Raw genomic sequence first — 14,971 nt, forward strand, 5'->3', positions numbered from 1 at the left:
ATTGGTGGAAAGATCCCCCTTTTCATTTGTAAGACTATCAATTTGATTTTCCTCTTTCTTTTTTTTGATCAAATTTACCAAAGGTTTATCTATTTTATTGGCTTTTTCATAAAACCAACTCTTGGTTTTATTTATTAATTCAATAGTTTTTTTACTTTCAATTTTATTGATTTCTCCTTTTAATTTTTGTATTTCGAGTTTAATTTTTGGTTGGGGGTTTATAATTTGGTCTTTTTCTAGCCTTTTAAGTTGTAAGCCCAATTCGTTAATCTTCTCTTTCTCAATTTTCTTCAAATAAGCCTCTAAAGATATAAAATTTCCCCTTATTACCGCTTTAGCTGCATCCCAAAGATTTTGATATGATGTCTCATCATTATCATTATCTTGGGTGAAATTGTTAATTGTTTCTATAATTTGCTCTTTCACCCAGTCATTCTTTAAGATGAGATTATTCAGTTTCCAATTACTTTTTGGTCTATTTACCCCTAACTTTTTACTGAATGTAGCTTTTATTGCATTGTGATCTGAGAAGAAGGCATTTATTTTTTCTGCCTTCCTACATTTAATTTTGAGATCTTTATGTCCTAATATATGGTCAATTTTTGTATAGGATCCATGAACTGCTGAGAAGAAAGTATATTCCTTCCTATTGCCATTCAGTTTTCTCCAAAGGTCTATCATACCTAGTTTTTCTAATGTTCTATTTACTTTTTTAATTTCTTTCTTGTTTGTTTTGTGGTTTGATTTGTCTAAATCTGAGAGTGCAAGGTTGAGATCTCCCACTATTATAGTTTTACTGTCTATTTCTTCTTGCAGTTCTCTTAACTTTTCCTTTAGAAAGTTAGATGCTATACCACTTGGTGCATATATGTTTAGTATTGATATGGCTTCATTATTTATGCTACCTTTCAGCAGGATATAGTTTCCTTCCTTATCTTTTTTAACGAGATCTACTTCTGCTTTTGCTTGATCTGAGATAAGGATAGCTACCCCTGCTTTTTTGGCTTTACCTGAAGCATAATAGGCTCTGTTCCAACCTTTTACCTTTACTCTGTATGTATCTCCCTGCTTTAAGTGTGTTTCCTGTAGGCAACATATTGTAGGGTTCTGCTTTTTGATCCAATCTACTATCCGTCTCCGTTTGATGGGATCGTTCATCCCATTTACATTTACAGTTAAAATTACTAATTCTGTATTTCCTGCCATCGTATTATCCCCAGATTATGCTTTTTTCCCTTGACCCCCCTGATCCCCTTCCCCGATATTTAATTTACAGACCCCCCTTGTGACGCGCAACCCTCCCTCTTTTTTTTTTTTTTTTTTTTTTTTAGGATCCCTCCCCCCTCCCTCCAAGTCCCTTCACTTATTCTCCTTTTCCTTTTCCCTTTTCCTCTCCCCCCTTTTAATGAGGTGAGAGAAAATTCTCTGAAAAACAAATATGTTATTTATTTACTCTTTGAGCCTCTTCTGATGAGAGTAAGATTCACACAATGATTCTCCCCCTCACTAAGTTCCCTCAGATATGGTGTATTTTCTATGTCTCTTCCTGGGATGTAGTTTCCCTCTTTTTATCACTCCTTCCCCTTTTTCTGAACCGACCTCCTTCCCTTTACTACACCCCCTTTTTTTCTTTTATATCAGTAAAATCAAATTATCCTTGAGTATTTTTTATATACCCACAACAGAGTTACAGTTCTCAAGGGTTCTGTGTACCTTTTTCTGTTTCTCTTCAGTCTTGTGGATGTAGATCAAATTTTTTGTTTAAGTCTGGTTTTTTTCTTAGAAACATATAGAATTCCTCTGTTTCATTGAATGACCATCTTCTTCCATGGAAAAAGATGCTAAACTTAGCTGGGTAGTTCATTCTTGGTTGCAGTCCTTGATCTTTTGCCTTACGGAATATCAGGTTCCAGGCCCTTCTATCTTTTAATGTGGAGGCAGCCAGATCTTGGGTGACCCTTATTGTGGCACCTTGGTATTTAAATTGTTTTTTTTTCTAGCTGCTTGCAGGATTTTCTCCTTTGTGTGGTAATTCTGCAGCTTAGCCACAATATTCCATGGTGTTCTTTTTTTGGGGGGTCTATTTCAGAAGGAGTTTGATGAATTCTTTCCACATCTACTTTCCCTTCTGTTTCTATTATCTCTGGACAGTTCTCTTTGATAATTTCCTGTAAAATAGAATCTAGGCTCTTTTTTTGGTCATAGTTTTCTGGAAGTCCAATAATCCGCAGATTATCTCTCCTAGATCTATTTTCCAGGTCTATAGATTTTCCCAGTAAGTATTTGACGTTGTTCTCCAGCTTCTCATTTTTTTTGTTTTGTTTGACTGATTCTTGGGTTCTCTGTGAATCATTCATTTCTATTTGTTCCATCCTGACTTTTAAGGAGTTATTTTCTTCTTTCACAGTTTTTAGTTCTTTTTGTAAATGCCCAATTTCATTTTTAAATGAATTATTTTGCTCTATTGAATTTTTTTCCATTTCCCTAATTTTTTTTTTTTGAGAATTATTTTCTTTTTCCAATTCAGAAATTCTATTTTCTTGAGACTTTTTTATCTTTTCCAATTCAAAAATCCTACTTTTCTGTGTTTTTTTAACCTTTTCCAATTCACTAATTTTGTTTCCCTGCATCTCCTGTGAATTCTTTATTTTTTCCAACTTCAATTTCAGGACGTTGTTATCCTCTATCATAACTTCCCTTTCTTTTCCCCATTTTTCTTCGATCTCCCTCAATTTTTTAAGAGCTTCTTCTAGGAGAGAGTTATGTGATGGGGTGCAGGAATCGTTCCCCTTTAGGTTGTTATCTTCTGAATCTTTGCTGTTAACTTCCTCGGGGTTGGATACCCGCTCTTTCTCTGTATAGAAGGAATCTATAGTTTTTCTAGCTTTTTTGCTCATACTTAAAAAATGTTTTGGGGTCTGTCCCTGGCGTAGGAAATTATTTACTTCTTTACCAGCTTCCTCCCAGACCGGATGGATGCAGCGGCCCCTGCGCCGGAGCTAAGATAGAGCTCTGGGAGAGAGTTCCCCACCCCCTCCCTGGAAGTGCCTCAGAGGTGATTAGCACTACTGTGCTTTCGAGGGTGTAGAATAGTGAAGACTGCAGGAAGCCCAGCCTATGTGTCCGGGTGGGGAGTGGATGTCTGCAGCAGGTGACTTGAGAAGCCCCTGTGCTCAAACTGGAAGTGTCTGCCAGAAACCGCGGTCCCTAGTTCAAAGGTTCCGCTTCTCTGGGACTTCCTGGAGCTGAGTTCCACTCCCTCCAGCTAAGCTAGGCTGTGTGTGTTGCCTTGGGCTGTATCCACCCACTTGTCAGTCTCTTAACTATTCTCAGGAGGTAGCTGAGGCCACACCCCCTGGTGCCGAGTCTGCTGAGTCACCCCCCAGGATCGGGGAAAATCTAATCTGAGTTTTAAAATATTTTGGCTTTCTCTTCTGAACTGCTAAATAATTAGCAGAGAAGAGCTAACAGCCTGTGCCAGATTCCTTTACCTCAGTGGCTTCTCTGATCCCAGAGCCCTTCCCAGCGCAATGGGCGCAGTGTGCCCCTACCCCACCGTCTGTGCTGGTCTTTCTTATTCCTCCCCTGAGAACTGGCCTTTCCTGTTGAAACTCCAGATTCTCTTCAGCTGGTAAGTCGTGCTTCCAGTCCTTGTGGTATCTATCAGTCCTGAGCTAATTTTGAGACTTAATTTATCTAATTGGTTGTGAGGGAGTGAGGACGTTCACTGAGTCGTGTGTTTCTTCTCCGCCATCTTGGCTCCGCCCCCCTCTATAGTTTCTTCTAGGAGAGCGTCATTTGTGGAATTGTCTGGAGGTTGTCTGCTATTCGCCTCCTCAGGTTTGGAAACCAGCTCTTTTTCTGCATAGAAGCTTTCAATACTTTTCATTTTTTTGCTCATTTTTTTTAAAGCCTTCAGGGTCTGCCCTCAGGGAAAGGATATTACCAGCTTCCTCTGCAGAGCAAGGATGGGTTTAAGGACAGTGTTTGCCCTCTCAATGTGCTGCAAGGAATGGTGGAGCTGCTGGAGGGCTCTGGGAAGAGCTCCATTGGGAAGTGATTATGCCTGGGTATCATGGGTGGACTGTGTAAGTGCCCTGCTAGGAGCCCTACTGTGAGGATTAGTGACCGCCTTGGGGCTAGTGGTTAAGGAGTAAAGGTATTACTGCCCCCCCCCACAAAAGCCCTCTTTGAGTATTTGGGATCCTCCTTTTCCTCACTGTAAGGGAAGTGTTCCTGCCTGGGGGAGTGCAGTCAGGCTGGTGAACTTTCACTATCCCCAGGGAGCCCCTCACTATACAGATGAAAGGCTGCCCTGGGTTGTGCCCCTGCTGTGTATGACTGCCCCCCACCACTCGCCCTTCGCTGCTGAATGCTGTGAAGAGCTGTGTTTATGGTAGGTCACTTCTGGTCCTGGGTGGGCGCAGCCAGAGCCTCTTGGGCTTTGGCGTCCCTCAGTGTACCCACTACCCCAGGCTCCAACTTCTCTGCTGGTCCCCTACTCTGCCACCAAAGCAAAGCAGTCAGGTTATAGCAGAGAACTCTGTGTAAACCTTCCAACTTCAGAGGCTGTCCTGCTTCTGTTTCTCTCCCTGCTCTGGGCTGGTCTGCTCCCACCACCTTTCCTGGAGATATTCCAGATTCTCTTCCACTGGTAAGTTTTTGTATTTCCAATCTTTGTGGGTTTTACCAGTCAAGTGTTGTTTTTGAGGCTTAATTAAATATTTGGTAGAAAGGGAATTAGAGAGCTTAGAAAGTTCTGTCTAGCTTCTTGGCCATCTTGGCTCCGACCCCCACTTTGAGTTTGTTTTGATCTTCCCTGACTCCAGAGTAACTTTTGATGATTAGGTTATTTTTATTTTTGTGGCCTATTTCTTGACTATGAACTTTATGATAAAGTTTGGTTCTACCCATCTGGGTAGGGGTGGGCCCTGTCTCAAGCTTTAGGCTTTTTTATATTATTTTCTTCACAACTAGTTCTAGGATTTGTAAGTTTTTATTGCCTCCAAGCTTTTGTGATCCTTGGAGAGGTGTGGCCACTACATTACTGATTTATGCTCTGATTTTTTTCTCAGAAAGAACTTCTCTTACCTAGTAACCACAAATATTAGCACTGATTTTTGCTTTAGAACTGCGGCATGAAAATGGGTATAGACTATAAAATTGCCAAATAATGTTTGTTTCATGCTCAGTTCTATCACAGGGATTGTAATCTGTTTCTCACTAGTTGTTTAATCTTTTTATCATTTCTGGATGGTGAGAGTACCTGGAATTACTGATACTGCTGTCATGGCAGCCTCCAGGGCCTAGAACTGGTATTGCTACCACCTTACTCCTGACCAGGTCCCATTCCAGAGACACAGATCTCTGCTTCCAACATCTTAAATTGTCAGCTTGGGAAAAAAAATTATCTCACTCTGACCTTTTGTTGGCTATACATTTCCAGAATTCAATTTTACATATTACTTTAAAGGTATTTGGAATGGAATGGGCTCATATATACTCTAACATTTTAGAAAATTAGATGAATTTTGACAAATTATAGTCTATAGTCTTGAAATTATCTGATGAAATATTCTTTCCTGATCTTTTTTCATAAAAAAATCGGGGAGCATTGGTATAGAAGGTGACACATATTCATATATATATTTATACACACACATATATATGCATGTATACATATATATTCTGTATGTATGTACATATATGTTTACACAAATGTATAATGTAATCATGCATACATAAACACAAGATACATATATAGACAGGCATACATACCTATCTATACACATATGTACTATGCAGTTATTTCTTTATATTAATTGCCTTTCAAGGAAGTTTCAACTGAAATAAACCAAAAATAAATGAAACAAAAAATCACAGCACAACCAACAGTGATTATTATATATAAAACCCATATGTGTGTGTAAGTAGTAGCCCTTCCATTCTCTTTTTCCCACTCCTCTCCCACTTTCTTTTGTTTTAGAACACAGGTGGTCATGCCCTCCCTTACTTCTCAGGGATGTGAGAACAACAAACCAGATATTGTTAGCAGGTTTCCTCTGGGCTGAAGTGTCTTACTTGAAACAGGTACACATAAATCCATCAACATAGGAGGCATTACACAAGCACACAGTGATATAATACAATCTACTAGTGATGTAACAAACATGAATCAACATGAGGAATTATACATGTCCATAAGTCCTAGAAGGAGGGTATATAAATAACAATCACACATATGCCTCCTTCAGCAGCCAAGAGATAATCCAAAGCCAACCTATTGTCCATTACTTCATGTTTCAGGGAATCCAATGATTCCTGTAGATTTTGAAGTCCTGCAGCAGTCTCATTAACAATTTTTGTTGCTCATTGGCACATGTAGTCAGATAAGGAATCATCTAATGTTTCTTGGGTCTTTTCCTTTATTTCAAGGGCTTTCTTTTTTTTCTGTCTCTCTCAGATGGACAAAACAAATATGGTTCATTGGCACCCATGTGATTCACTCTCCATCTGTAGAGATACAAACAAACCCTCTCCCCCAAGCAGTTAATCTATCTAGTCCCTTCCATTTACCACTTTCTGGATCTCTCCACATCACCTGGAAATTATCTAAAGATAGTGGAGCTGCTCATACTTGACACTGCCCTTCTGGTGGGTTATAAAACCTGTTTCCCAGAGCTAGTGCATCCTTAACAAAAATAAAAAAAATTAATAATATAGAGAGCTAAATTTAAAAGTTCTCTACTGTTACTTGTGGCTCCCACTTTCTTTTGTTTTTGGAGGAGCATCTTGATGTCTCTGTTTCTCCTCTCTACTATTGCCTGACCTTGAGGATTAAAAGATATGCCAGTGGTCATCAAGAGCAATAAAATTTATCTTCGGTTTTGCAAAAGACAGTTCATTTTAGTACCTTCAGAGTGTCAGGTTTAAGGTCTGTTACTTTCAGGCAAGGAGTAAGATAGGTCTATCCTTTCCTGATTAGTTAATCTTTCTAGTTAAGAAAATATTTCCTTCACTGTAGAATTCACCTTTACTCATGGTGACTCTTCCAGTTATGATTCCATTTTGGCCACATGAAGATATGTGCGAAGGTAGGGATAAAAAGTAGAGATAGAAGTATTGAAAATGTATGAGCTATAGTACAAATTCATTGTTTCACTGGCATTGGAATTGACCGCAAGACTCAGAACCTTTCAAAGATATGAAATGTTTCCTCTACATGTCAAAACTATGTATGTATATATATTTGATGTCTATAAATATTTGGTAGATATGAATATCTATATCATATCTATATTTGATCTATATCAATCTAATATTTGGTAGATATGAATATCTATATCATATCTATATGAATATCTATATCAATTGATAAAATTTTACAAGAAAGTGTTTCTTTTCTCCTTAGCTTTCTAAACATACTCATTAATATAAAATGACTGTTCAAGTTAGCATAATGGAATATTCCTAATATTTACATGTTGAGTTTCTGAATAGCATCTAAATCTGTGTCTACATGATGCCCAAATAACAGAATATAAAGGGATAATGGTAGATCCAGAAGTTGTGTCTACTTATGCCAAATAAAGGAATATAGTCTAATGTCCTAATATCTAATTGAAGCATTCATTTTCCATTAAATTTTTGGTGCCATATAGACATATACTAAGAATTGGAACAGAGGGAATCTTGGCACATGAAGATTGAATTATGTTGGCTTGGTTAGGAGGGAAACTTGCTTGTTGTCTGCCAGAAAAATAACTGGCTTTATCTGGCTCTATTATTACACACTTTTTAGGAGCACTTAATTTAAAACAAAATTGTGGGCTTTCTTCCCACCGTAATGTTCTAGGACTTCTTTAATAAGTCAATTTTCAAAGTATTCTTTATCCTTACCAATTGGGCAAATTTCTTGTTCAAGCTCCATCCAGAACAAAAAGAGTTTCATTTGGTGAATGCTGATCCCTGATTTGGCACAAGTAAATAAATCAAGATGTGTGCAAACTCAGAGTCCCATAATCTGTAAGCAGCAAGGTTTAACCTGACAAAATAATAGCTATGGAAAAACAACTTACAAATCACACTCGCCACTGAAATCAGAGACTTATTTCCTAAATGAGTTGTAATCTAAACTCAGAAACAATACAAGGTATTGTTAATAGAGATTTGAGTTTTATCATTATTATCTTGGGTCTGTTCAAGCCCTCTTGCTATAGAGTGTGGACCACATCAACACCTACAGTATGTTGTTATTAATCTGTTCCATACTCTAAATATTTTAAAGACTATATTGTATTTCAGTAAATGTGAACCTTTGACTTTTCAGCAATGCATGTTCTGTTCATGGGCTTTAATCTGTGTTTCAACTCCCACTGGTGACATGGCTTACTTGGATAATGGAGTATTGGGAAAACACAGAAAAGAAAATGTCACATAAAAGGAGGAGAATAATCACTGAAAGGTTTCTCATATCCTGTGGATGTGTTTCCTTCTACTATGTGTGATTTGATATCCTGAGAGGAAAAGCATGAGATAAATGCAAAATAATAGTAATTATCAGAGGGATCGCTTACATTTCTAATACATCATTTTTTTTTTGCGCTGAATTAATTGTTTGGTTCCTGTCCCACTTGAACTATAATTATGATATTTTGTTATTTATATTCCTGCAATAGGTATTTATCTCATAAACAGATATTATGATAGGCTGAAACTGGTCCTGTTTAAAACAAAACATAACAACCTATGACAGAAACCCCCTACTTCAGAGGAGTGAAGATAATAAAAACTAATGTTTATTGAGGCTTCAAAGTTTTGTTAAGATATTTACATAGATTTTCTCACTTAAGCCTCATAGGTATCTATATTATACAAATGAAGAAACTAAGAATAAGAGAGAAAATTGATTTTCCATTACTAAAAGATGGTATCAGAGATGAGATTTAAAATTATTTCCTAACTCTGGGGCCAGCATTTTATCAATAATATTATTCCTTTCTTCCTTCCTTCCTTCCTTCCTTCCTTCCTTCCTTCCTTCCTTCCTTCCTTTCTTTTCTTTCTTTCTTTCTTTCTTTCTTTCTTTCTTTCTTTCTTTCTTTCTTTCTTTCTTTCTTTCTTTCTTTCTTTCTTTCTTTCTTTCTTTCTTTCTTTCTTTCTTTCTTTCTTTCTTTCTTTCTTTCTTTTCTTTCTTTCTTTCTTTCTTTTCTTTCTTTTCTTTCTTTCTTTCTTTCTTTCTTTCTTTCTTTCTTTCTTTCTTTCTTTCTTTCTTTCTTTCTTTTCTCTCTCACTCATGGATATATTTATTCACGTGTCAAACATTTGTTAAACACCTACTATGGTGGAAGAAAGACAAACATTGCATAAAATAAACATTGAAAGAGCTTACATTCATTTGGGGGCCAATACCATAGGTACAGATAGGTGTCTATAAAATATATGCAAAAAAATGTAATTGGGAGGAAGCACTAACTACTAGGAGAATCAAAGAAGGTTTCATGTGAGAGGTGCCACTTGAACTGAAATTTGAATGAAGTTATTGATTCTAATAGATAGGGGTAAAGATATAAACAAAGGATTTTAAACTGAAAAGGGGACTTTAGATCCTAAATCCATCATTTTACAAAATTTTACAAAATGAGACCTAGAATGAGGAAGGCATATGTGATCTAAAATAGTTTATTTCTTTGGTAATATCACATTATAGCAATTCAAGTCAAGTAAATATTCAGGTAAATGTGAAAATGAATATAGTATTATAATATATATGCACACACACATATGTATGTATGTATTCAATCCATCTGCACATAACCCAATTCAGCAAGTCCATTATAAAAAGAGTGTTCTTCATCTTTGAACCTGCTTCCAGGATCTTTGGGATCTGCACTTGTTTCAGGTATTTCTGGGTTCCAGCTTTGAGATAGAAGATAGTCAATGACAGTACCACTTCAAGTTGCTGGAGGAAAAAATTCTGGGAAAAATCCAACACAAGAATCATTGGCAGTCTCCATCATATCCCAGCCTCCAGTTTGCTGTGATAGACACTTTGGGTAACCTCTCTAGAGGTGTGATTTAGGACTGTCTTTATTTTGATTGATATGCTTCTTCTCTCTCAAAGGAAATGCTTATTCACTGTGAATTTTCTTTGTGAAATTTCTCAAATTCCAGGCAGAAGAGAACTTAATAAATGTAAAATTATTTTTTTAAATAAAGTATAATGTGACTTCTCTTGCTTGAGAGAGTTGGATTATTTGATATGCTGAAAACACTGTCTCATCTAGAATGAAGCATTCCAAATATACCACATCTTCATTGAATTTAAAATGAAAAGTAAAGTTTCTAAAATGACTATTTACAGCTGTAGCTTAGTCCTGGAGTGCTCTTCATGGGAGTCTCCCTTCATCTGAATTTTTCTTTTTTGTGTATTCTTTCTTCCAGAGAGTTTCTCACATGCTCTTTCCATCACATCCCGAATCCTTCTCTTGTCTCTCACCCTGGCTCTCTGAATTTTTCTTCCTTTCATGTAGCTTTCTAGGTCCCTCCTCTTCCTTCCTGGGTCTCTGGGACTGTGTGAGTGCTAAGGTGCTTTCCTACCTCCAGATCTTTTCCTGAAGGAGGGTCTCTATAGTTCTTCTCTTTTTTACTTCTTTGTGATTAGTTGGAGGTGGTTGGTTTACTCCACTCCCGACTGGCCACTCCCACTATTCTGTCAGCCTGGATCCCTGGGTCCCTGATCCTGGAAATATGATGTCCTCTGATCTCAAGTCACCCCTACCTATTATTCAGCCAATATATTGGCCCTGGCCACAGTTGTCTTGGAGATACTTCACTACATGGCACATCCACAGCTGGCTTTTCATGCACGCCATGGAAGCAGAGACGAGAGTGGGGTTCAACTCAACATCCTGGAAGGCTTTTTTGGGGAAGATTTGATACCTTAATATCTTCATGCGAGAGGATGTAGCTGGCAAAATCAATCTCTAAGAATCCTGAGTCTAGGTATGGTTTAAGAACCGCCTTTCGATGAAGTATAGCCAGCAGCATCAGTAGCAGCCAGCAGATGAAGGGATATCCAAGGCCTGCCCTGCCAAGAAGAAGAGCATTTCCCCACCCCGAGGTGAAGCAGAGGCTGGCCCAAAACCGCCAGGTTCCTAACAGCCCAGCTCTGACTTCCTTGGCCACTTCTCCTTCAGCAACAGTTTCCAAATGGAGCCTTGTCCTCTTTCCACTGCCCTACCCCGTGGCAGCAATTGGAGGCTGCAAGAGGCTCCCCAGTCTGTATTATGATCCTGGGGCTTCCATGGCTGCCTCATCTGCCTATGGGCTGACTTATACTCCTGCCCTAGAAGCCTTCAGTGCCTCGTCTTCGCCATATGGGAGTTCCAGCTCTTTTTTTTTTTTTTTTTTTTTTTTAGAGAGTCTAACCTGCAGCCCCTACCTTTCATCCATGGGGTCTCAGCTTGGAAGACCTGGTTCTTTCCTCAGCCCCCTCCTGGCATGGGGCTCCATTTGGGCCAGTCTCCAGCCCTCCTGTCAGGTCAAAAAATTTACAGGCTGGGAGTTTAGGCTTCAGCCCTATGGATTACCTGGATTATAAGGATCCCAGTAGTACCTGGAAATTCAATTTTAGCACAAGAGCTGATTGCATGGATTATGAGCATCAGGGTTCCTGGAAATTCCAGGTCTTATAGATGAGGAAAGGGAGAGCTAAGTCCTTTCCTTTTCCATTTTAAACCAAGATTTCTTCTTTCTGAACCAGGAGATAGTTTGTGGAAAGAAAAAAAATGTGGAAAATCTCAAATTTTGATTCCGGATCCTGTTTCCCATTTGTCATTTTTGTAATCTTAAAGAATTATCTTCTTTCTGAGTCTCTCTGTAATTTTTCTATGGGGGGATGACCTCCAAGGCTGTTACTAACTGCCTATAAAAGAAGGAAAAGATCTGTGTGGTTTTGGCTGGACACAAGTATCTCTGTTTTAACTCTCAACTCAATAGGATCTCAGACATCCTATCATGCTACAATCTAGAAGAATAAAAATTTAAAAATAAGTGGTCTACCCCCAAAAGGACTTAGATGACCAGTTAAACCTTCCCCAGCCAAATAGGAAAGAATTTGATTTTCCTGGATTGTTGGACAAGTTGCCTCTCTTTGCCAATGCATGGAAGAAATGTTGTGTTTGAGATCAGCACTCTGTCCAAATGTAGGCATCCAGACTACACCATTGATAGCACATATGGTCATGGGCAACATCTAAAGTCCTTCCACTTCTGAAATGCAAAATTATGTGAAATAATGTTACTGAGGAAAAACAAACATGTAAAGACTTTAGGTATGTGGAATATTTAAAATAAATCTTCTCAATCTTCAAAAAAAAGCCCACAAAAACCCACTCCAAATTTTAAAGGATTGGTTTAGCTATGGGCAGCTCTCACATGAAACTGTCACCTATCTTGATTACAATGGAACTTCACAAGGTCCAAGAGCTGGTTGGGAGTAATTTAATACCAGCTCAGTCTGACAAGTCATTTTCCACACCAGCTAGAGTCCATAGACCCTTGAGAGATAGTCAGAAAAATTCAGAAATTTCAGCACTGCTTGCTTAGCCAATTAATTTTTTTGGAGGCAATTGGGGTTAATTGACTAGCCTAGTATCACACAGATATTCCAATTTGAATTCATGTTCTTTACTCCAGGGTCAGTGCTCTATTCACTGCACTATCCCGTTGTGCTTGTTTTTCAAAATGTTTGGGAAAGTTAAGGTCTTGGGTAAGTTTGGAATAGTGAGAAGTCCCTGGAGGATCAAGAAGTTACAATCTTAATTCATCCCACATTGTTATCTCTGGGAGAACCTGTCTGGAGTATTGTCTGTTATGCTCATGTTTCAGTCATTACTGAATTGACTCTTTTTTGCTTAGGTGGGGTTTGCAAGGGCATTTTGAGGTTGGGAAGAGGAAAATGGAGAAATCAGATTTAGTAGCAAGAGTATCAGGCTGGTAATAGATCCAGGACATTATTGTTCAACTTGAATCTGCTATTAGCAGACAAGGACCTCAGTTTCTCTGTGCAATGGGAAGGTTTAGACAAGATAATCCCTAACAGTATTGAACATCTATTAAGCTACTTGGCTCAGCAGATAGAGTGCTGCACCTATAGTCAGAAAGTCAAATTTAACCTCAGACACATACCAGCTGTGTGACTCTAAGGCAAATCACTTAACCTTTTTTGCCTCAGTTTCCTTATCTGTAAAATAAGCTGGAGAAGGATATGGCAAAGTATCTTTGCAGAGAAGATCCCAAACACAGTCATAACGAGTCACACATGGATGAAAAAACAAAGAAAAATGATGTGCCAGGTCCTGTGCTAATAGCTAAACGTAGAAAGAAAGGCCAAAAATAGTCCTGCCCTCAGTAATTGGGGATAAAACATGGAAACAACATTTTATAAATTATAGGATCAATATGAAATTGATCAGCAAAAGGAAGGAACTAGGAAAAAAAGTTTGATAAAGGGCTTCTTATAGAAAGCAGAATTTTAGCTAGGTCCCAGAGGAAGCCAAGATGTGAGGTCAAAAACTGGGAATATGAATCTTTAAGGAACATCAAGGAGAACAGTGTGGGAAATGGTATAAGAACACTGGGAGGGGCAGGGACGTTCAGTTATTAAAAGTCAAAAGAACATATTTTCAGAATCTCCCGTGATGTATGGGGCCACCGAGTCACTGCAAAGAAGTCTCAATTTATTCTGCTCCAGAATGGATTGCAATAGACCTCAAGGTTTCCTTTCAATTTGAGTCCATAGGAGTATAAATGGATCCCTTGGAAATATCTTTTATGTATTGGATGGTGACATATTTCCAGTAATTTGTGGAAAAAAAGTCAGCAATGTTCCACCTCTTTCCAAGTTAACCCTTCTCATGGACCTTTCCATGGGGATCTTGAGGAGTCCAGACCTGAGAGCATGATCTCACCAAATCCCACTCTAAACCTATTCTTACCACCTAGATAATTTTTTGATTCAATATATAGTGAAAGAACCTTTGCTCACTGAATTTTGTCCATTTCAATAAAAAAAAATGAACAAAAACAAAACAAAACAAAAAGATTATTTACTATTTATGAAGTTCAAAATATTTCAAAAGTTATAGGGGAGATATTTGGGAACTTATAAATGCTACATATAAATCTCAAATATCATAAAGCATTGAAATAAAATAAAATATGATCAACAATTTAACTTCTTTTTTTTTTTAATATTTGATCACTCCTTCAAGTATTTTGAATTCGAATGCTCATCACCTATCAGATTCCTTGCACATAGTTGGTACTCAATAAATGTTTCCTGGATTGTATTGAATGAGGTTAAATCAAGGTTTCACATTATAGCTATTATATAATATATCCTGATTATTTCACTAATGTATGTTAAATAATATGTTTATGTGTGTATATCATATTTTCCATGATTATCTCTACCCACCAAACTCATATAAATATAAAATACCCACAGAAACACATACAAACAGGTAAATGTCAGTCTCAGCTTAGCAAGATATAACTGCTACAGGGGTGGAGCCAAGATGGTGGAGAAGATACACATGAATTTCTAAGCTCTCTCTTACCCTCAATACCAACTATTGAATTCAGCCTCAAAAATAGCACTGGAATGGTAAAAATCACTAAGATTAGAAACACAACAACTTAACAATCGAAGAGAATCTGGAATTTTGTCAGAAAAGGTCTATCCTGTGGGGTGGGAAAAGACTGGCATTGCCAGTGACAGAATTAGGCTAGTGTATTGTGCAGATCGCGCTGGGGAAGCCTCTGGGGTTAGAAAAGCTACCAAGATAGAGGACTCTGGCATAGGCTGATTGCTCTACTCTGCTAGCATAACAGCAGATCAGCAGAGAAATAAAGCCACTTAAAAAACAAACAAACAAAAAAAAAAAAAAAAAAAAAAAAAAACACCCTC

The 14,971-nt window shown here is 37.9% G+C and overlaps 1 pseudogene; it reads left to right on the forward strand.

Annotated features, from left to right (window-relative positions):
- Positions 1–11,025: 11,025 nt before the first annotated feature.
- Positions 11,026–11,693, forward strand: LOC141540791 (homeobox protein otx5-B-like; annotated as a pseudogene).
- The last annotated feature ends 3,278 nt before the right edge of the window (positions 11,694–14,971 follow it).

Source organism: Sminthopsis crassicaudata, chromosome 4 (assembly GCF_048593235.1).
Source record: "Sminthopsis crassicaudata isolate SCR6 chromosome 4, ASM4859323v1, whole genome shotgun sequence".
NCBI classification, from domain to species: domain Eukaryota; kingdom Metazoa; phylum Chordata; class Mammalia; order Dasyuromorphia; family Dasyuridae; genus Sminthopsis; species Sminthopsis crassicaudata.